The sequence below is a fragment of the Urocampus carinirostris genome, chromosome 20 (assembly GCF_059441175.1).
Source record: "Urocampus carinirostris isolate Australia breed hairy pipefish chromosome 20, RoL_Ucar_1.0, whole genome shotgun sequence".
NCBI classification, from domain to species: domain Eukaryota; kingdom Metazoa; phylum Chordata; class Actinopteri; order Syngnathiformes; family Syngnathidae; genus Urocampus; species Urocampus carinirostris.
This window is the reverse complement of record NC_142368.1, coordinates 17,129,379-17,156,782: the sequence shown is the minus strand read 5'-3', so window position 1 is coordinate 17,156,782 and position 27,404 is coordinate 17,129,379. Positions and strand designations below refer to the sequence as shown.

General features: G+C 40.4%; 2 protein-coding genes across 2 annotated transcripts in view; one reads left to right on the top strand and one right to left on the bottom strand.

Annotated features, from left to right (window-relative positions):
• The window catches only part of chrm5b (cholinergic receptor, muscarinic 5b), a 34,115-nt gene extending 22,053 nt beyond the window's left edge, over positions 1-12,062 (bottom strand). The window contains exon 1 of the mRNA XM_088325659.1: positions 11,680-12,062. The gene's annotated coding sequence lies outside the window, so the exon portion shown is untranslated. The remainder of the gene's footprint in view (positions 1-11,679) is intronic.
• The window catches only part of aven (apoptosis and caspase activation inhibitor), a 59,276-nt gene that overhangs the window by 13,446 nt on the left and 18,426 nt on the right, over positions 1-27,404 (top strand). The window lies entirely within an intron of this gene.

The window sequence follows — 27,404 nt, the reverse complement described above, 5'->3', positions numbered from 1 at the left end:
TTTGCCGGGATTTTTACAAATACGGTATATTTTTTTAACAGACCCGTTTACTGCTTTGCGAGCGTGTTGCTAGTAGCGTGTTGCTACTTGTCACAGTCACGGTTTGGGATGAAAGTTACATTATTATTATTAAAGCTTTGAAAACTCTCTCGGTGTACCGTCTTTCTTTGTAAATATGTTTAATCATGTATAATATGTATTTGCAACTGTATATTTTTGTAATGTATTATTTTAGAAACTTATTCTGATATGTTTTGCACGAGCAAATGAGAAAGAAGGGGCGGGGCAAACGCGGGCTGACGGGAAGTGGAGTAAAGGTGAGACGTGTTTGTGGACGCGGCCGTCAATAGTGGATATATATTTTTCCCACCCTTACCTTTGGAAATATACACTTTTTTCCTTGGATTACTTTCAACGGGACTCTGCAGGTCTGCATCAAACGTGAAGTACCGGTATCATTTTCCGTTCATTTTGCCGGCTGTGGTTTTTGGACTGTGTACTACATATTCAGTTACAATCACGGAACTTAAAGTCGGGTTTGGGTTACTTTTGTGATTGTGTTACATATTTTAGTGTGGGCGCATGCGGCTTATATACAGGTGCGGCTTGTGTAAGTACAAAAGCGGTTATCCTCGTAAAATGTGGTGGGTGCGGCTTATAATCGGGTGCGCTCTATAGTCTGGAATTTACGGTAACTAAAATATGAATGTGAACAACATGTGGAAAGGCCTGTAGCCATTCTGACTTCAACTTTCTACCACAAGAATTAACCAGAATCAACCATTCTTCGTCAACTATAAACTACAATCAGAAAACAAGTAATATGGTCATTGATCAATGATATCAATGTCTCCGCCTTGAATTCATGCTCATGTTTCGTCTCGTAAAGATGTTTAACACTTGATGCACGAGGTACAACGCTCTCGAGGCATAATGCACAAAGCATCTGTCCACGCTGGCTGAAAAGAACGAGATGTTTTCGCTCGAGGAGCCGTCATGATTTGTTCATTTATCGCGCGCGTGTGTTTTGTTGGCTGGGTTAAGACTGGGTTAAGGCGAGGCGCCGCGCAAACACGCGCTGACACACGGAGGAGCGCTAACATAAATAGTAAATGGTAAATGGTCTGCATTTATATAGCGCTTTTCAAGTAAGGCTTCTAAATAACCAGTGAAAATGTCTAAATTTCAGGTAAATGCGCATAAAAACGATAAATACCGTAAAATCCGGACTATAGAGCGCACCTGATTATAAGCCGCACCCACCACATTCCAAGAGGAAAAACGCTTTTGTACTTACACAAGCCGCACCTGTACATAAGCCGCATGCGCCCACATTGAAACATGTAACACAATCACAAAATTAGCCCAAACCCAGCTTTGAGTCCTGCGAATGTAACTGAATATAAAATACACAGTCTAAAAACCACAGCCGGCAGAATAAACTGAAAATGATACGGTACTTAAAGTTTGATGCAGACCTGCAGAGTCCGGGTACCCGTTGAAACTGATCCAAGGAAAAAAAGTCTATATTTCCAAAGGTAAGGAAGGGAAAAATATATATCCACTATTGTCCGCCGCGACAACAGGTCTCACACACCTTTACCCCACTTCCCGTCAGCCCGCGTTTGCTCCCTCTCTCTTTTTTAATTTGCAAAACATATCAGAATAAGTGTCAGCTCGCTAAACAGTAAACGGCTCTGTTAAAAAAACATAGCATACTTGTAGTGATCACGGTAAACCGTCCTCACCTTCCTCCTTATAACTGACGTCATCAAAGTCGTCTTCCCCGATATGGGAAAGAGACTTATGTCACACAGACGTCGTCCCACACTCCCTTATTCAAAAACACGCAAGCAACACGCTCGCAAAGTCAAGTTTATGTGAAGTAGTTCTGTTTCCTTCTTTATCGGACTGCTCGTTAGCTTTTAGCTTGAAAGCTACATCATGTGCCTTTCTTTTTGCAATTAGCATGATGAGGATATGTCTAAGCTAATTTAATTTTTGCACAAGCTAAGAAGTTGCAGTCTTCCTCGGCGCATATATTCCAGCGGTCTAAATCTTACCCTTTGTACTCGAGCACCGCTGGCGGCTGTTAGAAAGATTACATAAATTGGCCGCATCACTGAATAAGCCGCAGGGTTGAAGGTTTGGGAAAAAAGTAGCGGCTTATAGTCCGGAATTTACGATACATAAAAAAAAATATTATTTTGCCGTTCGCTCGCGTGCCACTGGTTAATCCCTCGTGTTATAGGTTGCCGCCCCTGAACTACAGGAACGTTAGGCTCTGCCACGATTGTTGAAGGTATTCTCAAACTCTTAAACAGGCAAGATGTGAGGAAATAGTTCATGGTTTTTGGATGAAATCTATATATATTTCATCTGTATATTCCAATTATTTTCCGAGGTATTGCAAACAGCATGTCTTGTCTTTGTCATCCTGAGCCTTGAGGTTTTTAGAGGAACACCAGAACCCGAACAAAGTCAGTCACCATATTGTTTTATGTGTTAAGTAGTCAAAAAGGTTTTGAAGGTTTTTAAGTTTTGGTAGTTTTTGTGTCGCAGGTGGCTGCAGTAATGGTACAACAAAGAGCGAGTAGTCATAAAGGGCTAAACGGGAAAAAAATAACACATGTAGAGCTAACGGGTTCTAAAACGCGAGACTGGTCCAACAAAAAACACGCAGTGAGCTGCAAGGCTAAACAGAGCCGACAACAAAAAGCGGCAATGGCTACGGCCGGTAATAAACCAAGGGACTCTGCAAAACCAGATCTAATGCCCGGCTATCCGGCCAAACAACACAAGGTGGGCAGCCAACGAGGGCTAACCGGAAGCAAACAAAACAGGAAAGCCCTCGGCAGCTCCGACGCTAGCGGGGTGCTAGCCAGACAAAATTATATCAACAGCGACACACGTAGCTAAAAACACCAATGAAAAGCCACAACTGCCAACCCCCAAGCAGAAATGAGGGGTATAAAATCGCTGTTCAATACAATCGCCGTCTGTTCCGGAGCTGACCTCACATATTGTGTTAATCGAACTCGCCATTTTGAAAGTGTTGTGTTACCTCGATAATGTCACAGCTCAGCAGCAAACAAGACAGATGGGTCCACTTTAAGAGTAAATGTTTCAACATATTTGCATAATTGCGGAGAGGAAAACTGGCAAATTGAAGCAAAAAATCTGCTTGGGAATACCTATGAAGTAAAACACATTCTCTGTGGATAAGTGTCGTGAGTGCCTTCAATGGTTTGTTTACCCAGAGGCATTATACCCCCTCCGATTTCTGATCATTACTTGGGGTTGATTGCCCCGTTGCCATGGAACTCGCACACGTTGTCATCTCGTATTTGGCGTATATGAGTGAGTGCATTGACTGGAGTTAGTTATTTACATCATAAGGCGGTAATTAGCTAGACACATCAGCGCGGGGATCAATCCTACTCCCCCGCAGCCGTAGTTTACAGAGGCCTCTAATGGACACCTATGAAGGCTCAATCATAATCAGACAATAGGAAATAGCATTAGCACATTGGTGGTTTATTTTACCTTGTGCTTTTCCTGATTGATATGAATAGCTGCAATCATGTCTTAATTCCCATGTTCCGGTGTTCTGGATGATTCATTTGATGTTGCTGTAACGCCCAATCAGAACAGTCACCTTATCCACATTTGCTCTGCATTGTGAAGCCAGTGCTGGGGTCGGCGACCCGAAATGTTGAAAGAGTCATATTGGACCAGCAAAAAGCAAAATTGCCCAGGGCAGCGAATAAATATAAGCCTTATAAGCAGTGTTCCCTCTAATTTTTCACGGCTCTGAGCGTTCACACACAGTCGGTGAGCAACGCTTGAAACAACAGTGAGCAACCATAATCCCAAGTGTGGCAAGATAATTCATTATCAAACATGTCCAAAACTTGACATCAAGTTACATTTTGATGAGTTTCCGGCAATGCAAAATTATTTTTCTCTTATGAATGAATTGACTCATGTACGATTGCAAAGGTTGTACGGCCTACAAACGTCGTTTGTTCTTACAATTCTTTCACAAGATATCCATTTCTTTTTATTTCCTGATATATTTTGTCGCATAATATTAACATTTTTGGGGGCTTATTTTGAACAGAACTGTACTTAATCACATTTTTTAGTGGAAGTACAATGTTGGCAACACGATTCACTTGATATAATTGGAAATTATTTGAATGCAACATAAACAGTTTCTTCTTTTTTCCGTGTTTTTTTCTACTTTTTTAAAAATTCCTTTAAAAAAAAAAATCTCACTGTTTTATTTTTTCCGAGCTGTTACTTTTTTCTTTTTGTTCTCTATTTACTTTTTTCCTACATTTTTTTCTTTTCTTTTTTTCTGGCTTTTTTCTAAATTTTTCCTTCTTTTTTCTCAGCTTTTCACTACTTTTTCATTTTGGTATTTTTTTTTTGTTCTATTCCCCCCTTCCTTTAAGTCATTTTGGGCATAATATTACATCATATTTGGTCATGTTGGGATTAAAGAAGCAAAAGCAACCCGAAGAGCCGTTTAGGACCCAAAAGAGCCGGTTCCTTTTAGTGAGCCGAGCCGAAGAAGCCGGTTCTCGACAAACTCTACTAACTTTACTCAACTTCGTTCTACTTCGACTCGACTTCAAAATACCGCATTTAGGACACAAGGTCAGGGGAACCCGTCTATTTTTACCTTCATGCACTGTAACTTTGACTTAAGTCGCTTCTTAATTAGTAATTTTGAGCCCTCATTTTTGTACGCTGGCTCGATTTTCTTGTGCACTGAGAGGGAACACTGCTTATAATGTATATTAGCTATTCTAAGTTTAATACAGCGCATCCTGTGGAAAATGGCGCACCACTGACTCTTCTATTGTAGAATATCTCTTCAAGTTTAACGCGATTACAATACCGATGAATGACAGTATGCATCATTTTTTGATGTCATTTTCATTCTGAGGATTTGAAAAACAACAAAAAGAGTCCAGTAAAACATGGCATGCATTTAGAAGAAAAATAAAACTGCAGCCTTAGGATAAGTACACAAAATCGGATTAATGCAGTTTAAGATTGATGTCGTGTAAACAAGTCAGTGCTTGAGTAAAATTCTTTCACTCTCTCCCCTGTGCCTGAGCAACAAAACATTCTCAACTCTCTTTCAAAATAAAATAAAAACACTTATTAAAAACAACTGCTTTGTTACTAAAAAGTGCTTATAACAGAATGCATCTCTTACCCGTTTAATGTGACTTCCGTGTCAAAAATGAACAGTAACGCTGCCGCTTTAAAAGGGGCGGAGCTTGTGCTACTCTCCCCTCTAACAGGAAAGACCGGAGAGAGGAAAACAAGCGTAGGAGCTGATCTTTCCTCTCATCTCATCGTTAGGAAGTAACAACCTGAGTTGAAATGTATTATTTACAGTTTTAAAGCATTGGAAAATGTGAGTTTACGTCATGTTTGTTTTGTTACTGAAACATTATTAAAAGAAGAATATATTTCCCCTATTCAATTTGTAAACATTCATGGAAAATTGCCAGGGAGCCACTTCGCACCGCTAAAGAGCCGCATGCGGTTCCCGAGTCGCGGGTTGCCGACCCCGGTGCTAGTGGAAGTAGGCGTGAGGATAAAAACGGCAGCTTGGAACATCGACACTTCAACTGCCATCCCACGAAAACAGTCAAGATGTGGTCATCTTCAAATGCTTTGCTCTGCTTTCCTACTTGTTTTAAATATAAATCCCCGATGGATATTTTTACTTACTTGGATCATTTAGGTTAGGGGTGTCAAACAGGCAGCCCGCGGGGCGGATCAGGCCTGCTAAGGGATCGAATCCGGCCGGTGAGACAATGCTGAGAGAAGCGCAAGAGAAAAACGAGCTGCAGGTTGAAATATGTGCACTTGATGTTGCCTAAGCCAAGTGCCTCTCTCAAACACTGTACTTGTATTTCTCTCTCTCTCTCTCTCTTTTCCCTCTCGCTTTACTCTCTCGCTCTCTCTCTCACCTTTCACTCTCTCTCTCTTGCTCTCACTTTTTGCTCTCTCTCTCTCCCTCTCTCTCTCTCTCTCTCTCTCTCTCTCTCTGTTGCTCTTGCTTTCCACTGTCTCTCTCTCTCTCTCTCGCTTTGCGCTTTCTCTCTCGCTTTTTGCACTCTCTCTCTCACTCTAATTTCTCACTTTCTCTCTCTCTCTTGCGCTTTTTGCTCTCTTTCTTGCGTTTTGCTCTCTCTCCTTCTCGCTTTCCCAGCTCTCGCTCTCGCTTTCCCCTCTCTCCCTTTTTGTTTTTTCACTCTTGCTTTTTGCTCTCTCTCACGCTTTTCTCTTGCTTCTCACGCTCTCGCTTTTCGCTTTCTCTCTTGCGCTTTTGGCTCTCTCTCTCTCGCTTTCCCATCTCTCTCTCTCACTTTCCCCTTCTATCTTTTTCTCTCTCTCACTTTCCCCTTCTCTCTTTCTCTCTAACCTACTAGTCTGGCCCCTGAGAGAACGTTTGTTCTATCGTGATCATTGGTCAGCAACCACCGGCCCACGGAACAGTACCAATCATATATTTATTGGATGGAATTTACCGTGTATGAGGTCTTTTCAAATTATGGAATATATGTTAACATTCTTGAGAAGAGTAAATTTCAGGGAAAATGCATGAAGGGAAAAATTGTAAAAGGACTACAAATTAGCTCAAGGAAAAATCCTTATTATCCTCAACAAAAAACAAGAGATTGAAATAAAATTGTACACCTTATACTCATTTTTGTCTGAAAATGGTTGGAATTTGCAGTATACAAACGCTTCCCTACTTACGACCAGTCGACGGTAGATACGAAATAATTTTACGGGATGTCGAAAAATATCCGGACATTGCTTTAAGTTAGATTTTGTATTGGGTGCACCTTTTTCCGACTAGAGGACAGTACTGTAGTGCTTCTTTCCGCCGCTGTGGCGCTGTAAGAGCTCACCCAGCATCCACCCCCAAGAGGAAATCCGCTTCCTAGTTCGTGAGTAAACATTCTATACTGTGTCTCCAGCGCGCAAAGAATTTTGACATTTTTATTGTTTAATATCTCGTGCTTCCATTAAATACGGTTGGTGTAAAGTGTAAAGAAGAGGCGAGTCGTTTCTTTTGAAACGGAAGTGGAATAAGAAAGCTTGATGCGGTTGAGAAAATGGTCGGAACGCCTTTTTTCGACCACTTTTTACCACGGAGGAGGATCTCTTGAAGCGCATCTTCCAGAAGTAAGTTAAACTTCACTTAATTTATTTTTATAGAGCATATTATTTTTTTGAAATGTTTATTTTTTAATACAAAACAATACAGGTTACTTATACAAGCCGTAAACATATTTATATAAACCTTAAACATACAAAATATAGCACTGAAGCAACTCACGAACAAATTCAACTTACAACTGATCGTTCGTAAGTAGGGCAGCGTCGGTAATTTGTTGCTAACACTTTTAATCATCGATTTTGATCGATTTTATCGATTTGTTGTCATATAATTTTCATACACGTGACACACTGTGCTGTATGGGGCATGGAGTTGAGACTCATGTGTATTTGTGTATAACCATTCTTTATACACTTAGGGCCTATTTGTTATCTCGGCTCTTCTGATTACTAAATGAAGACTAAATTGACACACGATGCAGAATGAGAGGGAGATGGCAAGGTAATAAGAGCGAAAGAGTCAATGAAACGTAAAACAATTATATCCATTGAATGAAATACATATTTTGGACAACGCGTTATTAGATTGATTTCGATTTTTTTCTTTTTTCAGGAAGTGTTTTGATTTTCGAGGGGACAAGACCAACATAAGCTCTTACTTTGTTTATCAAAGCTGTTAATCCCGAATGCATTATAACCAGGGTTGGGTAGGGTTACTTTAACTGGATTGCTTTCAATTACTTTTGGATGACTCCAATACCAAATATGCTAATAAAAGATAAAATAAACTAAATATGAATAAAATGATGACTCACAATACGTGGTAAGCTTTCTCTCCTGGCTTTGATCTCTTTGATCTCCGGCAAAACTAACATCAAAAGCCACAGAAACCAAATAAAAAAAAAACAAAAACAGCTTGCCAATATCATTTTTGCCGTTCCATGTATTCCGTTACTCCCCAAGCCTACACAAAATTTTGTCATTTTATTCATATTTCGTTTATTTTGTTTTTTATTAACATATTTGGTATTGGAGTAATCCAAAGGTAATTGAAAGTAATCCAGTTAAAGTAACCCTTCCCAACCCTGAAATTATATATGGCGATCGGTGGTAAAAAAGATAAAAGCCAATTATGTCACGTTATTTTGTTGTTGAGTTATTGTTTTTGTTCTGTTTTTTACTTTGATGTTTGAATAAAGTTTTCATTCTTTCAATTAGGCTACATTGAGCCTGTTAATTTAGTCCCCACCATGTAATTATGGGTCTGTCTATCTCTGCTAAGGAGCATTTATTTTTTTTAGATACCTCATTTCTTTTATTCAGATTTCAACAGTGACCCAAATCCAGAGTGTTTATCCAAAAGCCAATCAATCAACATTCACCTTTACCCCACTTGATGCTGTTTAAAAATACAAAACATTGTTTGCAACAGAAATCCCCTCGTGTCGCGGCGTATTACCAATTGCCCACCAGTGGCACAGATGACATACGAAAGCTCTAAAGGAGGGGTCTCGGACTCAATTTACTCAGGTTCTGCCGCATCAAGTTTTCAATGGCAGAAAGATGCATGTAAAATGCATCCAATGTTGTTTAGGCTTCAGTTCAACAGCAGGGACTATGTCCTTCCACACTCCGGCAGCCTCTCATTTTACATTTCAATTCAAATATTTAGCGATCGGTTTGCAAAAAATGATTTTGATATTTTGTGTCTGTCATGTGTATGCACTGCGTGGGTCTTACCAGTAAGGAGCTAGGCATTCATATTGCAGGGCGAACACACAGTACATCGGTCTCAAACATTAGTGCAGTGTTTCCAGTAATTAATTGTCGTACTGTGCTTTGTGACATAATCCAATTTGTGTGTCTGTGCGGTCTAGCGTAAGCTATCTTTCATTGGGATTTACTTTTACCGGAGATGTAACAGCGCCGACTGGTGGTGTCCTGTGGGATTTATTTCAATGAAAGAAAAGAGGTTGCATTAGTGAGTACATTTTGAGTGCTGTTTAACAGATAAAAGGTCCATTTCAGACTCGCTCCGACCGCTCTAACATTTAGCTTTCATATTATGTCGGGGGGCCCCAAACTATAACCTCGAGGGCTGCAAATGGCCCCTGCTTTAGAGCTTGTCTCATTTTCATACTAGTTTTTCTCACGGTGCCAGAAACACTGATTTGCATACGGCATTTTGTTCTGCGTTCTGACAGGTTCACCTGTGCGTCAATAAGGTTTAATATGTATACGTGCGTAGAAGAGGTGGAATAGTATTTTGTTGAAAGGCTTTCTATTTTCTGTTTCTGTCCTTATAACGTTATTGATTCACAGCTGAAGAAGTGGAGAGACTGTTTAACCCTAGTATGTCAGACATACAGCCCGCTGGGCTGTGGGATGATTTAATCCAGTTTTGCAATCATTTCCGAGTATGTCAGATAAAGAAACGGGTCATTTCTACCTAAAGTTGTGATTTTTCAAATAAATCCAAACCAAAAAGTCCCACGGCCGATTGAGGGGAGGATATACTCTCAGCTTTGGTAGGCCCAGCCTAGTCGTTTCATCTGATTTACAGGGTTCTGACAGGTGCTTAAAATCCTTGAAAATGCTTGAATTTTGGTTAAAGTGCTTGTAAATGCTGGGCAGCACGGCGGCTGAGTGGTTAGCACGTCCGCGGCACAGCTCTGAGGTCATGGTACTGAACCTTCCTGTGTGGAGTTTGCATGTTCTCCCCGTGCTTGAGTGGGTTTACTCTAGGCACTCCGGTTTCCTCCCATATTCCAAAAACATGCATGTCAGGTTAACTGGCCGGTCCAAATTGTCCCTAGGTGTGCATGAGCGTGTGACTTGTCTGTCCCTGTGTGCCCTGCGACTGGCTGGCGACCAGTTCAGGGTGTACCCTGCCTGAAGATGACTGGGATGGGCTACAGCACCCTCGCGACCCTACTGAAGATAAGCGGTGCAGATAATGGATGCTTGTAAATGCTTGAAATCCTTGCCATGTTTCTCAACCAGTCTGCTTAAAAATGACGCCAACACTGCTCTGTGGTGGCTTTGCCTTGTCTTTGTATTTCTCTTTCCCTCGTGTTTAACAGCAGCCGACATTGGTTTGTATAGCATTGTACTGTAAAGGGTCACGCCCAAGAAGACAGGTAGATGCTACTTCTAATTAGGGTACTATGAAATATGTATAAATGCAAGGATTCCGTATCAATTATGGTCATTTATTATGGGCCATGCAAAAAATGAAGGTAGCGTTTCCCAGTGGTCAATTTTAATGGGAAGAACTTTCTGCAACTGAAATTGTAAGCTATATATTCCTGTCATTTTTACCTAACCCATGTATGAGAAGAGATTTCTCCAAAGACAAATATATTCAGGATTTAGTCAAGATTCCAAAATAAAAGGTCTTGATGAATGCACGAGCAAGATTGAAAAATGCAAATGTAAATTGCTTAATATTTGTGGCTCTGCAAAATACTCGATTCCTACAAGATTTTTTTATGGGATGTTACAGATATAATAGATATTTTAATAGGACTAGAGAAAACTGCTAATTGGCTGTGAAAGTCCTAAAAAAGGTCTTATATTTGGCCATTAAAAAGGTGTACAATCCCCAAATTTGGTCTTATTTCCCAGGCACTGCTAAATGTTCTTTTTTATCTCCTTCAAACCAGTACGACAATAAGGGCAAATATTTTTTTCATAGCTCTCACTTCAGTTTGTATAGCATGGGGAGTTTGTGCAGGAATAAATATGTGTTCACTCAACTTTTAAAATCAAACTCTTAAATGCTAAAACGTCAAAATAATTTTTTCGCTTTTGTTTCTTTATAGATGTGTTATTCTTAGAAAAAAAACCTTGCAATCAGTATTTATAATATGTAAGGTAGGCTTCTAAAGTATGCTGAAAGATTAAGCACAATACTGAAAAACTACGGCAAGCTAAAGATGTTAAGTTTACATTCTTTACTGATCCTGCCTGCCTGAGAACAGAATGTCTGGATCTGGCCCCAGAGCCAAACTGAGTTTAACATCAGTATGCAAGACGAAACACACTATGAAAATCGTTTTTTTTTCTGGCACTGTGAGCAAAAATTCGAGTGATAATGAGATAAACTACAATGGATTTTTATATGTTATCCCTAGCCTAATGGTCTTCCAGGAAAGGGTCGGCACACTCACTGTCACAACCTGGGTTCGAATCCTGTTGCAGACGATATTTGGCAAACTGCGTTGTGATCGATCATTGCTCAAATACGGTAGTAAACCATAAAACCTCGTGTGACTTGTAACGTACACCTATAAATACTATGTGCATATCCGATCTTATCCACTGTATTCTATGGGGTATACAATGCACATCGGGTTATAAGGCGCATTTTTAGGTTTCTGGCCAATTTGGCACCACACAGTCCTGAAAATACGGTAATATTGCAGAGCATTGAAATTCGGAATTGAATTCCAGGGCAGTTGTGAGAATTTTGTAAATTTCATGTCATTATATCCACTTTAAGTCGAATTTTCTACTTACGCCTGACAGGTCTAGCTCCAAGTTGATTTTCTTTGGAAGCGTCAGCTTCACACCTTCTCTCGCCGGCTCGTCGGTCCCCTCCCCTGATCCTTCTCGCTGATTTTGTGCTTCCCCGTCTGTCTCTTGGAGGTGAAAAAATTCATCTATCGAATAGCGGCGGGTCATCCCGACGTTGCACATCCTCATCAGCCGCTTCAGAGCTCCAGGATCACGCCGTAGCGCGCTTCAGTTTATTTCTGGGAGGAGATGTAACAGCTGTTTGCTGCAGCGAGGCGTTAAGGCGGTACCGGTCAAACCTTCCGCTCCAAACTATTGTGAGACAAATGTAAAATATCTACCGAGGTCTTCTTTCTCCTCGGCAACCGTTTCTCACTCACCCTGAAAAGTTTGCCTAAATCCATTGTGTGTCCTCAACGCTGCAACCGGGGCACCTGTTGACATGCAACAATAGTTCCAGTCCTCGTACCCTGGCCAAAACTGCTGACTCTCCAGCATTAGAGGCAAAGCACACGCATCTGATTGCCTCGTCCTCTACCGAGGCACTGAGCAACATACAAGAGGATGTAGGGAAAGGTACGGAGGAGTAGAAGGGGTATAGTGAAGCCCGCAGGGGCGGAGTCAGAGGAGGAGTCAATGTGGATGTTTCCACTAGCGCTGCAACTTCCGACTTTGAATAGCCGACTAGTCACCGACCAGTGAAACCATTACTCGATTAATCGAATAATTATTAACTGATTTGATCGTGAGTAACATGAAAATAAACCCGAGAAAATGGGCACAATGATAAACATACCGATTCGTAGGAAAATTAAATACAATTTCCCCGTCGAAAATCAATTTGGCACTGTGCTCGGTCAGGAGAGACAAATTCATAAGTCAACGTTAGTCAAACAAAATAATAGATTCAGTGTTCTCGTTTGCCCGCGTCCCTGCGTCCTAGACGTATCATTTTTGCTGGGGACGCATTGTGTCAAATCAACGTGCGGCCCCGGGACGCAACTTTTTTGACACCAAACTGTCATTAATACCCGATTACTTTATCTTTTTTAACAAAGATTTACCGCACTCCAAACATTTCGTCAGGCAGATCCGCCATTGTTGTTTTGGTCTCGCGCCGATCTCGGCAAACGAGATCTCGTTTCTTCGAGATGACGTCATTGTTTTGGTGGTTGTATGTATGCCTCTGTAAAAACAGTTGGTATTAGGTGCAAATCAATAAAAAATTGGTAATTTCTTCAGTGTCGGTAATAAGTCGAAACATAATGCAGAAAGTGATAACAACGGCAATAAATCCGGCACGAAAAAGCGGCGGAGAAATTCTTCAGAAGATCGCGAAGGCAAGGAAAACACGCGCGTTGAAGCGAAGGATTCGACGAAAGAAAATAAAAGAATACTCCTAGCAAGAAAATGACTTTTCTGCCCAAATGGACTAAATTATTATCCTGGTTACGCTATGAGGAGGATGATAATGGAGGCTACATGTTCTGTGATGCGTGTACCCAGCGTGACAAAAAAACTGGATTGCATAAATCATTTTGCAAGACGAACTTTCAGAAAAGCACATTGGATCGGCACAACGACAATGAAAACCACAAATTAGCTTTGGAAATTCTGTTGCTGCAGGAAGAGAGAGGCAAGTATGAACGGATACGACATCAAAAAGAAGACTTGGCCATGCTTTCACTGCTAAAGATAGTTAAGTTGATGGCAGTATTTTCAGTATTTTGTATAATGTACAATATTGTGAACGGAAAAATCTGAAGCGATAACTGCTTTGTATTACCAATTAACTGTGATGATTAAAACGGAATGAAAATATAGATTAATATAATTATTTCAGCAATATTATTTTGTATAAAGTACAATATTGTAGTGAACTGAAAAATCTTGAAGTGATAACTGATTTGTATTACCTATAAACTGTGATGATTAAAACGGAATGAATATATAGATTTATACTACATATTTGTCGCCGATTTACAATTTCAACCTCAATAACACTAAATTTTGGGGACCCATAGATCTCTGTTGGGACCCATAGATTTTTGAGCATGCATTACTTTTCAGAGGTAAAATGAACACTGTAGATTAAATTAAGTACATATTTTTTATCCATGTAGCCTAGGGGTCAAGAGCGGTTACATATATGGCTCTTTCCTTGAGTATGTATGGCTCGGAGACAAAATGGATACCATACAAATTTTCTCCACGTCATTCCAAATTTGCGGCAGCGTGCCTATGTAATGCACGCGAAGCCGAAACAACCTTGTCCGGTATATATAGGGCACATTTTTTACTACAGTTTACAGCAGGGGTGTCAAACTCATTTTAACTCGGGGGGGCACACGATAGAAAAAACGTTCTGTCGGGGGCCGGAGATTAAAGAGAAAGAAAAAGAGAGATAAAGAAATAAAAGAAAGAGGGAGGGAAAAGGAGAGAGGGCGGGACAAAGAAAGAAAAAGAGAGAGAGGGAGAGAGCGTGAGAAACAAAAGAGATAAAAAAGGAAGCGGAAGAAAGAAATCCAAAGAGAAATAGAAGGACAGAAGGAGAGAAAAGAGAAAAGACAGCGCGAAGGGTAGGAAGAGAGAAAGAGAAAAGGAAAAAATGAAGTTAGAGCAAAAGAAGTTAAAAAGACAGAGAGAGAAAGAAATAAAGAGCAACAAAGGAAGAGAAAAAGAGAGACACAGAGAGTGAAAGAGACAGAGAGTGTGAGAAAGGGGGTGGAAAAGAGGGAGAGAGCGAGAGAGGAAAAGAAATACAAGTACAGTGTCTTTGTTCGAGGCACCTTTCTTTGGCAACATCAAGTTGACATATTTCAACCTGCAGCTTGTTTTTCTCTTGCGCTTCTCTGAGTGTTTTCTCGTGGGTCGGATTCAATCCCTTAGCGGGCCTGATCTGGCCCGCGGGCCGCCTGTTTGACACCTGTGGTTTACAGTCTGTTAGGGTAAAAACTATATTATAAATTTAGCGTTTACCAAATTGTTCGAATTAGTTATCTGACTCCATTAACCAAACACAAACTTTATTCTCTTAACAATGCGTGCTTTTTTTTCTTGATATTAGGGTAAAAATATAGACAAGAGACACGCTTTTTCACACGGGGGCAGATTTATTTTCTTAAAGTATTTAGCTCAGTGAATTCCATCGAATTTTGCCAAATTATTGTCGAATTAGTCTAATTAGTCTTGTCGAGCCCCCCATCTTTTCGTCTCTGCTCCTGTCTGTCTGTCTTGTCTCTCTCCGTCTTCCGTGTTCCGTCTTTTTGACACGCCGGGGCGTCGGCCAACCCCCATGGGGCGTGCTGACTCCTCCTCCCATGGGCGCACCGCCGCCTCCTTGCCGAAGGACGCCGCCATGTCTGAAGGACTCACAACAAGAAAGCTTATCAGCTCACAGCAATGCCAAGCGTTTATCAAAACCAGGCCTAATTCCCTCGTCAGCGCCCCTCTATCAAAATTCCCCAGCCAAAACACTACACTTGGAACGGCGCGACCTTCAGCCTCCTGTGAAAAATCCCCACTGCATTCAACAAATGTAATTTGTATTATATTAAATTCCTTATAGTCAAATAAATAAAATAAAAAATCCTTCAAGTCTCACCCCAAAAAGAGCCTTAACAGTGGGATGGAGAATTTTTTTAAGTGATATATTTATATGAGAGACAGGCTATGGCATTATTATTTCATAGATTTTATCAAACTGAAATCAAATGTGCCGGTGAATAGGCTTTTGTCTGGAGAACGCGTTTAGCAGTTTTGTCTAATTTTGTCTTAAAATATATGGCGTGGCTCTTTCCCCTTCAATAGAATAAAAATGTTTTGCTTTTATGGACCTTTGAATCAGAAAGGGTCCCGACCCCTGCTGTAGCTGCTGCATGTCAATGTTGAGGTCTTGCTCATCTCCGGAGAACGGCGAGCAAATGATGAAGATGCTGTATCTGAGTCAGATCAGGAGATGTCTCCTGCTCCTGGAAACCAAGGAAACCAGCACTATATGTTAAAAGTGAGGGAGCAAACCCCTACCCAAAATGGCCTGAAGAGGTATGGGTGCCGCCAGTTTGCCCGAGACGCACCACAGGAATTGGTGCCCTGACGACCCTGGTGGTTGAAATGAAATGAAATGGAATGATCTGCACTTATATAGCGCTTTTCAAGTCAAGACTTGCCAAAGCGCTTTACAGTGTGCTTCACACTTCCCAATAGCGGCCGTGCAGCCCTGTAAGGCGTTAACCTGCTTATTGGGGGTATTAGGGGTTCAGTGTCTTACCCAAGGAAACTTTGACATGTAACACGGAGGAGCCGGGATTCGAACTGCAATCTCTTGATCCCAAGACGAAGGATTGGTTAAGGATTTGTGAATCGTGAAAGCACGAACAGACTCAATAGGATAGTAAACAAAACAACAACAGACTTATTAGTGTCAGTAAAAGAGTAAACAAAACAAATATGTGCTTTTTTTGTGAAGTAGTATTTAGTGGTCAACTGCTAAGTCTTACGAAAGTACTTAACCGTTTTAATGACTGACTTGTTCTTTGGACTGCATGCCTTTTGATTTCGAATTTCGTTTTTCAGGAACAGTCTGGCATAACGCTCAAGCTCTCTTTTATGGGCAAGTCAAGTCATTTTTATTTGTATAGCCCTTAATCACAAAGAGTCTCAAAGGGCTTCACAGGTTATTGCACAGACTATTTTTTTTCAGAGTATTATTACACCATCCCCTGATCTGGAACCAACATGAGGGCAAGGAAAAACTCAAAAAACCTCAACATGAACCTCAAAATGAAGAAACCTTGAGAAGGTAATGGTAAAAAATATCAAACTGTCTGACATGCTCACTAAATGTTAAAATTAATGAATTAAATGTTCTTGCGTCACCGAGCTACCGCCATGATACTAAAGGTCTTCTTTGCAAACTTTGCAAATGGTCTTTTTGATCTATATTCTAGTCAAGTCTTGAATGTCTAAATCAACCCAGAAATTGCAGCAAATCATTTTCTTGAACGCTGTTATCGGGGCACCTGTACAGTTTTAACAAAAGCAACCCAGATTCGATGAATTTTGTTGTTGTTTTAAATTGTTGTTTTTTTTTTTAAATACATGAAAAACATATGTGAAAATACACAATTGACCGAGAACTTATGATTAAGGCAAGTAGGTGGGGGGTGGAAAAGGGCTCGCTTCAAGCCTCAAAGCTACACATTGTATTCGCACACTAGTGCTTCCGGCTTTTATCTGTTGATCTGATTTATACTCCAAGGTGACTTACTGTCTGGAATTTCTACGTCAGCCATGTTAAATGGAAATATTATTCCATGCTTCAAAGAAAGGCTCAACGTTGAAAATATTTGTCCATGATTACTGTATTTAGTCATGTGTAACGCAAATTTTTTCTTTTGCCTAAAAAAATAACTCACGGTTTGGGTGCACATTATACACCAACTTTTACTGTATATTACCGTATTTTCCGCACTATAAGGCGCACCGGGTTATAGGGCGCACCCCCAAAAAATAGTTTTTGGTCCTATATCTTCCATGGATCAGGCGCACCGGATTATAAGGCGCTACAATGGGAACATCGACAAAACAGTCAGATGATTCAGTCAAACTGATTACCCCCTTAACATTCCCAAAGCTTGCAAAGACGCAAATACGTGTCGAGAACACGTGCGGATGCGGTGTCCGTACAATGTCACTCAAATGCATCCTTCCATCATTCGGAAGGTTAAAGTCTTGGGATTCAAGAAATGCCACACATTCCTTAGTTTCTATTTTCTTTTTCGCTCGCAACTTTACTGTGCATATGACAATAAACACTTGGAATTGAGTTTAATTTAAAAATAGACACTCCATTTCATCCATTATCTGCACCGCTTATCACAGAAACATCGAGTTCAGTCTGAAACAAGATACAGGGAAAATTTATAGCCGGAGTAGCTCACCGAAGTCGTTGTGTTCAATAATAATCTGCAACCATGGTCCTCTTATATCCGTGAGTGTAGTAAATCCAGGAGAGTAAAATATTTACAAATACAGTACAGAATAGTAAAATACTGTTTCCTCTATGCCGTCAACCCAACATGCTATTCGCATTCATCTTTTTCGGCCAATTGCAGGCTTTGTTTTGCCCCTTTAGCCTATGCTAGCCTGTAAATGATAAAAAGGATCCGCCCCCTTTACCTCCGAATAAGTTTAGCCAATAGTGATCGATTCAAATGATGATTGACACATTGGTTAGCCAATGAAACGCCGGAATATAAATCCCAGCATACACAGCGGACTACTTCGCGTTCGTGGGAAAATCTAGTCGGCGGCTGCTTGCATTAGTCTCAAGACTTTGCGACTTAATAATGATCCATATATAAGGCGCACTGTATTATAAGGCGCATGGTAAGCTTTTGAAAAAAATAAAGACTTTTAGGTGCGCCTTATAGTGCGGAAAATACGGTACTATATTCGTGCAATGATTGATCAGTCAAAAATATCGCTGAACGGATCCGCAAAACTGTGGATGAAACTGTAATCGAACCCAGTTACTACGATTGTAGATGACAAAAGATGAGGCATTAGATTTCATTGCATCATCACAATCCTTTTACCCACAGTGCCACATTGTTGTATTGGAGCATTATGAGAAAGAGTTCAGCCCACAGAACGTTTTACAACAAGGGCTTATGAGTAAATATAGTGTGATGATGAGATACAATTTCACCTTTTCCTAAGTCATCTAGATTTATAGTGGTCTAGTCACTGTCACTGTCTCAATACTTTCTCCATTACAAGATGGCTTTTGGGCTTATTATTATTCATATTATTACTATTACGATGATTATTATTGTTGTTGTTACTAATGGTATTATTGGGCCGGGCTGCGAGAATATAGTCGAACATTAAACCGTTCTGTGGCACAAAATGGTGGCCGACCATAGAAGACATCATTTTTTATCATTATCACACTATTTTTGGTCACAGTATCAGAAACAAACGTTAAAGTTTGGAGAAAACAGAAAGTCGCCCTTAAAGATAAAAGGCTAAAAAAAGCAAAATTTTAAAGAACATTAATTAAATATTGTGAATTTGATTTTGGTATAGTGTTCACAGTGTTCATTTGACCTGTGAAAAGTGATGGGTCCCGGGGACTCGCATGCTCAAAAATCTATGGGTCCCCAAAATTTAGTATTATTGAGGTTGAAATTGTCAATCGGCAACAAATATATAATATAAATCTATATATTCATTCAGTTTTAATCATCCCAGTTTATTGGTAATACAAAGCAAGTTATCCCCTCCGTTTTTTTCAGTTCATATATTCTTCGTGGTTTGCTGTCCCGCCACAGTTGTAATGCCTTCTCAAGGTCCAATTCATTATCATCCTCCTCATAGCGTCACCAGGAATATAATTGAGTCCATTTTGGCAGAAAAGTCCTTTTCTTGCTAGGAGTATTCTTTTGTTTATTTTCTGTCGTCGAATTGTTCGCTTTAACACAGGTGTTTTCCTTTTCTCCGCGATCTTCCGAAGAATTTCTCCGCCGTTTTTTCGTGCCGGAATTATTGCCATTGTTATCACTTTCTGCATTATGTTTCGACTTATTACCGACACTGAGGAAATTACCAATTCCTTCCCACTTGCTCGACGACAAGCACCACAACAATGACGTAATTTCAAAACAATGAGATCTCCTTTGTCGAGATCGGCGTGCAGACGAATACTCGAACCGCCAGACCGAAACAATAATGGCGGATCTGCCTGACGAAAATTTTGGAGTGCGGTAAATCTTTGTTTTACAAAAAAAAGGAATCGGGAAATAATGACAATTTAGTGTCAAAAAAGTTGATTTGAGACTATGCGTCCCCAGCAAAAATGATGCGTCCAGGACGCAGGGACGCGGGCAAACGAGAACACTGTGTTCATAGTTTACGTGGTTATTAAATGATTTCACTCATGGCCGCACAGATGACACAAGTTTGTCTCTTACCATAGAAACATTTTATAACAATTTTGGCTAAAAATTAGGGGTTCTCGTTATACATGAGTTCTACACGCATGCAGGGTTGGGTAGGGTTACTTTAACTTGATTACTTTCAATTATTTTTGGATGACTCCAATACCAAATATGCTAATAAAAGACAAAAGAAACTAAATATGAATCAAATGATGACTCACAACACGTGGTAAGCTTTCTCTCCTGGCTTTGATCTCTTTGATCTCCGACAAAACGAACATAAAATGCGACAGAAACAAAATGAAAATAAATCCAAACAGCTTGCCAACATCATTTTTGCCGTTCCATGTATTCGGTTACTCCCTAAGCCTGCACAAAATTGAGTCATTTGATTCATATTTAGTTTCTTTTGTCTTTTATTAGCATATTTGGTATTGGAGTAATCTAAAAGTAATTGAAAGTAACCCAGTTAAAGTAACCCTACCCAACCCTGCACGCATGCATACGGTAGTTGAAAATTGAAGCCTAACTTCAATTATAACCGAAGTCTACAAAGTATTGACCCCTCCTGTGAGTAGTCGAATGGTGCCACAGTAGCATTTGAATGAAGCACAATAATGAAGCACAGGCAAGCTGAAGGACATCAGACGACGACAAGTTTTTTTTACCTTTCTTTGTAAGTTTTCATGGCATGAAAGACCAAGGCTGTTTTGGACAAAAGAAACTCTTCTTTCAATAAGTTCTGAATTGATTTATCTCCGCATGCAGTATTTTGAATTTCTGGGTTGAAAATGTGGTGGAGGAAGCTGTATGTAATGCCTGCACCTGCGTTTGAACTCTCTCTTGACACTGTACTGTGTGTGATGTAATGTACTCTGAAAATACTTTTTTGTTTTGGCAAGCAGGCCCTTTTATATCTAGCACTTTATTACACAGAGGAAATTCAAAGTGCTTCGCTGAACACAAGATAAGTAAAAATGAAACAGAAAAGAGTAGGGTTATTAGAGCCATTAAGAGCCATTATTAAGACCAAGACAAAGATTCGTTCAGTATCTGATGAGTAATTTACTGACTATGTAAAGAACATGTTGTATGTATGTTGCACGAGGACAAGGAGGGCCTTTTAATTGTTATTACCATAAATTCCGGACTATAGAGCGCACCCGATTATAAGCCGCACCCACCACATTTTAAGAGGATAACCGCTTTTGTACTTACACAAGCCGCACCTGTATATAAGCCGCAGGCGCCCACATTAATTAATGTAACAAAATCGCAAAATCAACCCGAACCTGACTTCGAGTCCCGCGATTTTAACTGAACATAAAGTACACAGTTTAAAAACCACAGCCGGCGAAATAACGGCAAATGATACCGGTAGTTAAGATTTGATGCAGACCTGCAGAGTCCGGGTCCCGTTAAAAGTAATCCTAGGAAAAAAAGTGTATATTTCCAAAGGTAAGGGTGGGAAAAATATATATCCACTATTGTCTGCCGTGTCCACAAACACTCACCTTTACCGGTCCCCACTTCCCGTCATCCCCCGCGTCTGTTACGCCCCTTCTTTTTAATTGGTCAGTGCAAGACTTATCAGAACAAGTGTCCAAAATAAATACATTACAAAAATATACAGTCTCAGTTTTAATACAGTGTGGGCAATAATATGCTTAATTGCTGTTAAGATTGTCCAGAAAAATTGTCCAAACCTCACATTGTTTATTTGCTGTTAGTAGTGTCAATAAAATTGTTCAAACCAAAAATTATACATGGTTACACATATTTACAAAGAAAGACGGTACACCGAGAGAGTTTTCAAAGCTTTAATAATAATATTATAACTTTCATCCCAAACCGTGCCTGTGAAGGGTAGCAAAACGCTACTAACAACACGCTCGCAATACAGTTAACGGGTCTGTTACAAAAAATACTGAACATGTAGAAATCCCGCTAAACCGTTCTCATCTTCCTCCCTAAAACTGACGTCATCCAAGCTGTCCTCCTTTAGTATGGGAAAGAGATTTTGTCATATAGACTTCGTCCCACGCTCCCTTATTCAAAAACACGCTAGCAACACTCTCGTAAGGTAAAGTTTGCGTGCAGTAGCTCTCTTTCCTTCTTCTGTTCGATTGCGTTTAGCTTGTAAGCTGCGTCATGTGCCTTGAACTCGAGCGCCGCTGGCGGCTGTTAGAAAATGACATAAATTGGCCGCATCACTGAATAAGCCGCAGGGTTGAACGTTTGGGAAAAAAGTAGCGGCTTGTAGTCCGGAATTTACGGTAATTTTGCTAAGAATTGGTATGTTTATCATTGTGCCCATTTTCTCGGGTTTATTTTCATGTTACACACGATCAAATCAGTTAATAATTAAAAAAGTAGCGGCTTATAGTCCATAATTTACGGCAGTTGTGTTTTTGTAGCGCAATTCCATAATGACAGCTCTTATTGGGACTGAATAATACACAGTTGAAAAACAATTGAATGACTGATCTTTTGCTGGCAATAATGGTGTCAGCCTAGTTGACATACTCTGTTTGCTAACATACAGCACCTTGATAACACTTAAATATGTGTGAAATTGTGTAACGGCTTAAAGAGGTTCATAAATTATTTGGATAAATAATTGAGCTTGATCTCTTAAACTCGTCTCGCTTTCTAGGAGTACCACATGCGTGTTTTAGATGATTTGATCAGGAAAACAGATGAGTAACCTTTTAGTAAATCTGAAAGTTGGTTAGACAACATTGTATAAGGAATTCATTTGCACTGTTTTTGAAAGTTAAGCACACTTTAAATAGGGACAGACACACACTGAAGATCACGGCATGAGGAAGCTAACAGTGCCACATCATCTGCAAAAAGCAGAGACGCAATGCTGAGGCTTCCAAACCAGACCTCTTCCCCACCAAGGCTGCGCCTAGAAATCCAGCCCATCAAGGTTTTGAACAGAATCAGTGACAAAGGGCAGTCCTGGCGTACCCCAACTCTCACTGACAATGAATCTGACTTGCTGCCGGCAATGGGGACCAAACTCCAGCACCGGAAATACAGGGACCGCAGAGCCCTGATTAGACTCCGCAATACCCCAATCTCATGAAGCACCCCCCCAGAGGGCTCCCCGAGGAACACAGTCCAATGCCTTCTCCAAGTCCACAAAACACTTGTAGACCGGATAGGCAAACTCGCATGCACCCCCGAGGACCGTGCAGAGTGTTTAGAGCTGGTCCACTGTTCCACAGCCCAGACAAAAACCACACTGCTCCTCTTCGATCAGATATTTGGCTTCCTGACGGACCCTCCACTTTAGTACCCACGAAAAGACCTTACCAGGGAGGCTGAGGAGTGTGATTCCCCTGTAGTTGGAACACACTTCCCCCTTCTTGAAAAGGGTGACCCACCACCCTAGTCTGCCAGTCCAGAGACACTGTTCCTTTTGTCTATGCGATGATACAGAGGCAAGTCAGCCACAACAACCAGAGCCTGAATGACCTCCGTGTGGATCTCATCCACCCCTGATGCCTTGCCACCAAGGAAATTTTTAACCACCTCAGTGACTTCAACCCCAGAGATATGAGAGCCCACCTCAGAGTCCCGATGCTCTGCTTCCTCAGAAGGAGACATGTTAATGGATTTGAGGAAGTCTTCGAAGTATTCAGCCTACGGCTTCTCAGAGGGGGGGCCCTGGTAACACATGTCCAGGCAAAGGGAATCGTGTTTTGTCTCGTCATAAGGGGTCTTTAAGGTGCACTTTTTCCGGCACCTCACCTAGGACCTCTTTGTCATGGGTGACCCTACCAAGGGCTTAAAACCCCCCACAACATCACTCCTAGGATCATTGGGACACTCAAACTCTTCTGGTAGCAGCTCACGGAGTATTAGTAATTTAGTCGTTTAGAAATTTGATCAGATTCCCTTTAATTACAAATAACAATATCTGTGAGTATTTTGATAAACTTTGGTTTCGGTGCATTTAAGAATCACTGGTTGCAGTGCGTTAAAGCTGTGGTTGGCCACTGATGGCTAGCGGGTCTATCCTTTGTCCTGAAGGGCGCTTTCTGCCAGCATACGTTGGTGTATGTTAGTTCATGTCTGCGTTCCCCTTCCCCTGTGCAAAGCAGAATGCTGTCCCAAAGTGGATGTACCTCACCTTACTCTGCGTGTTAAGTTAGTAGTTCTGTAGACACTCAAAATGGCGAAGGAAGACATCAATACATTTTGAGCAAAACCCTCAAGGTGTAAAAATCCAACTTGTTCTGAAGTTCCTCACCTAGTCTTTTAGTCTCTTAGGTTACAAGAAGCAGATCAAATCTAGAGGATGTGGGTGGCAAAGAACAGCAACATGATTGGCAGATGTGCCAAACTGCCATCCACTGTGCCCCCAGCTCTAAATCAACAAACAAAAATACATTGTTTTCCAGGTTCTAAAAATCCAAACATTAAATTAGTCGTTAACAAATATTGATTATTCGATTAATATTATTGTAGGAGGCAAAGTACAGTAAGCTAATCTTGAAATTATGATTGAGTTATAGGCGCTTGAACTGTTTTGTGGTTGGGTGTATATGTGTGTCCACACGTATGTGCATGTGTGTATGTCGGATGCCAAAAATAATCTGAAATAATTGGTTGCTTGTGTAGAATGCTGTGACTCTTTGGTTGGAATAAATATACAAGCCTGCTGGTACGTTGGTAGTTGTTCAAGGCAAAGTCTTTATTTAGATGTAAGTGGGTGTATTGTTTTTATTGTCTGTTATGTGTGAGTAAAAACACTGATAAACCATTCTTTTGTTTTTACACATCTGATACTTGTTAAATGGGGAATTATTCATTCTGTTTAAAATTACCCCAAAATTCTGAAAATATGCACCAAGCTTATTTTGATATTTAGGCGGTTGTTGCCTTAGTTTCCAATACTTTGTATCACCAATGTTGAAGAAGGGAAACATCCAAAGCACAGCTTAAGGACCCCTTATCAAGATTTCCAATATTGGTCCGCAATTTCCTTTACCCGGATGCAGGTTAACAGTTCGACCAGGCAGACCGAAGCATGTTGTCAGGATCTGTTGGGAACTTCTACTATAATCTATCAAAAAGAGTTTCAACTTACACTTGCGGCGTAACTTAACACGATTTGAGGTAAGGTACATTGAGTCAGAGTGGATAGTGTCCTGTGCCTCTTTCGTTAAGATGGGTTATCGTAGCTGTGACCATAAGGTGGTAGTACCTGCCATGGCAACACCGGCTGTAAGGGATGCAGTCAAGCCAAAGAAAAACTATCAGTGCTTTTTGGATTGTGGCACTCTGTAGCTGCCAGGTATTGGCTGGCCAAACAGAATGCGGTTTGGGTGTCACCAAGGCCAAAGCTCTGTCATGGGAAGAGTTTGGTGAGCCGATGGAAGGCGATTTCCGGACATAGTCTTGTACTGTGCAACTACCTAAATTCATATTTTAACGTGAAGAAAATCAGAATGCGATCAGGCTTTTATTGCGTTGGTGAGGAGTTAACCTGTCGCTAAAATCAAAACTGTAGAAGAGTAAAACAATGAACTTTGAGTTTTAATAACTGTATTTTTTCATTCGCCTCCTGCCAATTCGGCAATGGTCAATCGCCTGAAAAAAGCATCGACCCAGTATGGGATGGAATTTGGTACAGAAAAAACAAAAGTAATGACCAACAATCCCCAAGGTAAAGTATATCCACAAACCTCACCATCAACTACAGAGAGCTAAAGACTGTCACCAAATTTAAATATCTTTGAGCTGTCCCATCAGAAGAGGGGTCAGAACCAAAAATCATGGCTGTGGACTCTCACAGCAAAACTGGAAAAGAAAATCCAGGCCTTGGATGCTACAGGAAACTTCTAGGCATCAGTTACTTAGCTCATGTGACAAACGAAATGGTGCGAAACACCATCAGAGGCCACATTGGACCCTATGAAGAGCTGTTGTCAACTGTGCGCTGACGGAAGCTTCAATGGTATGGCCACATCACAAGATCATCAGGACCGGCCAAGATAATTCTCCAGGGCACAGTCCAAAGGGTCTGGAGAGGAAGAACAGGGCCGACAACATTATAAATGGACTGTTGCCAATTTTGCCACGACCCAAGAACAGGCTAGGGACCGTCAACAGTGGAGAAGGTGGTCCGGAGTTGTGTCTTCATAGATCCTCTAACGACCCAAGCGGTTAAAGAATCCATCAACAGTGATTTTCCATTCTGACACGAATTTCCCATTTTCGCCTTTACACGAACCGTTTTAAGTTTGTTTCATTGGATTCTGGAAAACAAAAGAAATGGATCGCTGTAACCAGAGACATTGTAGAGTGTCACCATTAACAGAGGAGTGGGAATTTGATGACACGGCAAGTTACAATACATTCGCTCTGCAGGCTAAATGAGAAACGAGGTGAGTCTGATGATTGGTTTCTGATTGCATATGAAGATGATGCTACTAAAGTCTCAGACTAAGGATTAGTTCAGCAATACTTTTTGTCTGGGAGCAACCTGCCAGCCTTAGACGTACAGTATGTTACTTTTGTGCTTATTAATATATTCCAGCACAGTCCACTCATTGAAGATAAGGTCATGGCAACTAGAAGATACACATATATATCAGTCAAACTTGAAGAAAAACGTGAGAATGATGCTCACATACCAATGCAGGACAATTCCAATTTTCAAAACGGTTTAGAAAACCCGCTAAAGATGCTTATTTTAAGAAGTTAAAACACATCTAATCCTTACCCTGCTGTCAAGTGGCTGAATAATACATTGACTTGTACCTGATATATACCCCAAGTGGTTTCACACAAACACCTAATGCTTATAACCACCTAGTTATTGGACGGGGAATTGCTTTAAATTAGGGATCGCCAAAGTGGTGCCCCCTAAGGACAGTTGTAGTAATAACATCGTAAGTTGTTATTTGAGAAATTCAAAAAAATAAATTCAATTTTATTCGCCTTATGGACAAACAAATCTATTCAAGTATTGATGATTATTTTTAATCAAGAAAATAGAATGAGAATCTATTCATATATTAAACTCATTTATGTATTCATCTTTTTAATAATTTACAACAAGATAAATTCCAATGTATGGGTTTTATAAAGCCAATGAGTTTTGTTCTTTTAGCTAGCTATCTGGCTACCTTTTTTGCCTCGTAGCTAGTTACGTTTTTAGCTCTTTAGCAAGCCAGCGTTTTGCCTTTTTTGCTTATTTTTCTCACTCGCTATTTAGCTTTTTTACATTCCATGTGAGTATCTAGACTGCCTTTTACTCTTTAAGCTAGTTTCTGCATCTAACTCCCTTTGAGTTTTTTACCTGTTTAACTATCAAGCTACCATTTAGCTATTTAGCAACCTATCTAGTTAGCTTTTTTTTTGCAGGCTATTTGGCTAACATTTTACCTTTTTTGCTAGTTATCAAGCTAAATATTGGCCTCCTTTTTAGCTAGCTATCTAGCTTTTGTTACTTTCTATCTGGCTATTTACTCTATCTAGCTCCCTTTTAGTTTTGTATCTGTTCACCTTTCTAGCTAACTATCAAGCAACCTTTTTACCTATTTAGCAAGCCATTCAGCTAAGTTTCTATTTTAACAATGCATATCAAACTGGGTGCCCCTTGCGCTAATTACTTACAAAACTTAGCTCTCAGCTTGAAAAAGGTTGGAGACCCCTGCTTAAAATTATATTTATTTGGTTTACAATCTAATATTGTGCTTACCAAGTCGACCAGCGGGTGTTGCTCAAGATTCCCCATCAGAATTAGTCCCCGAAATACAGTCT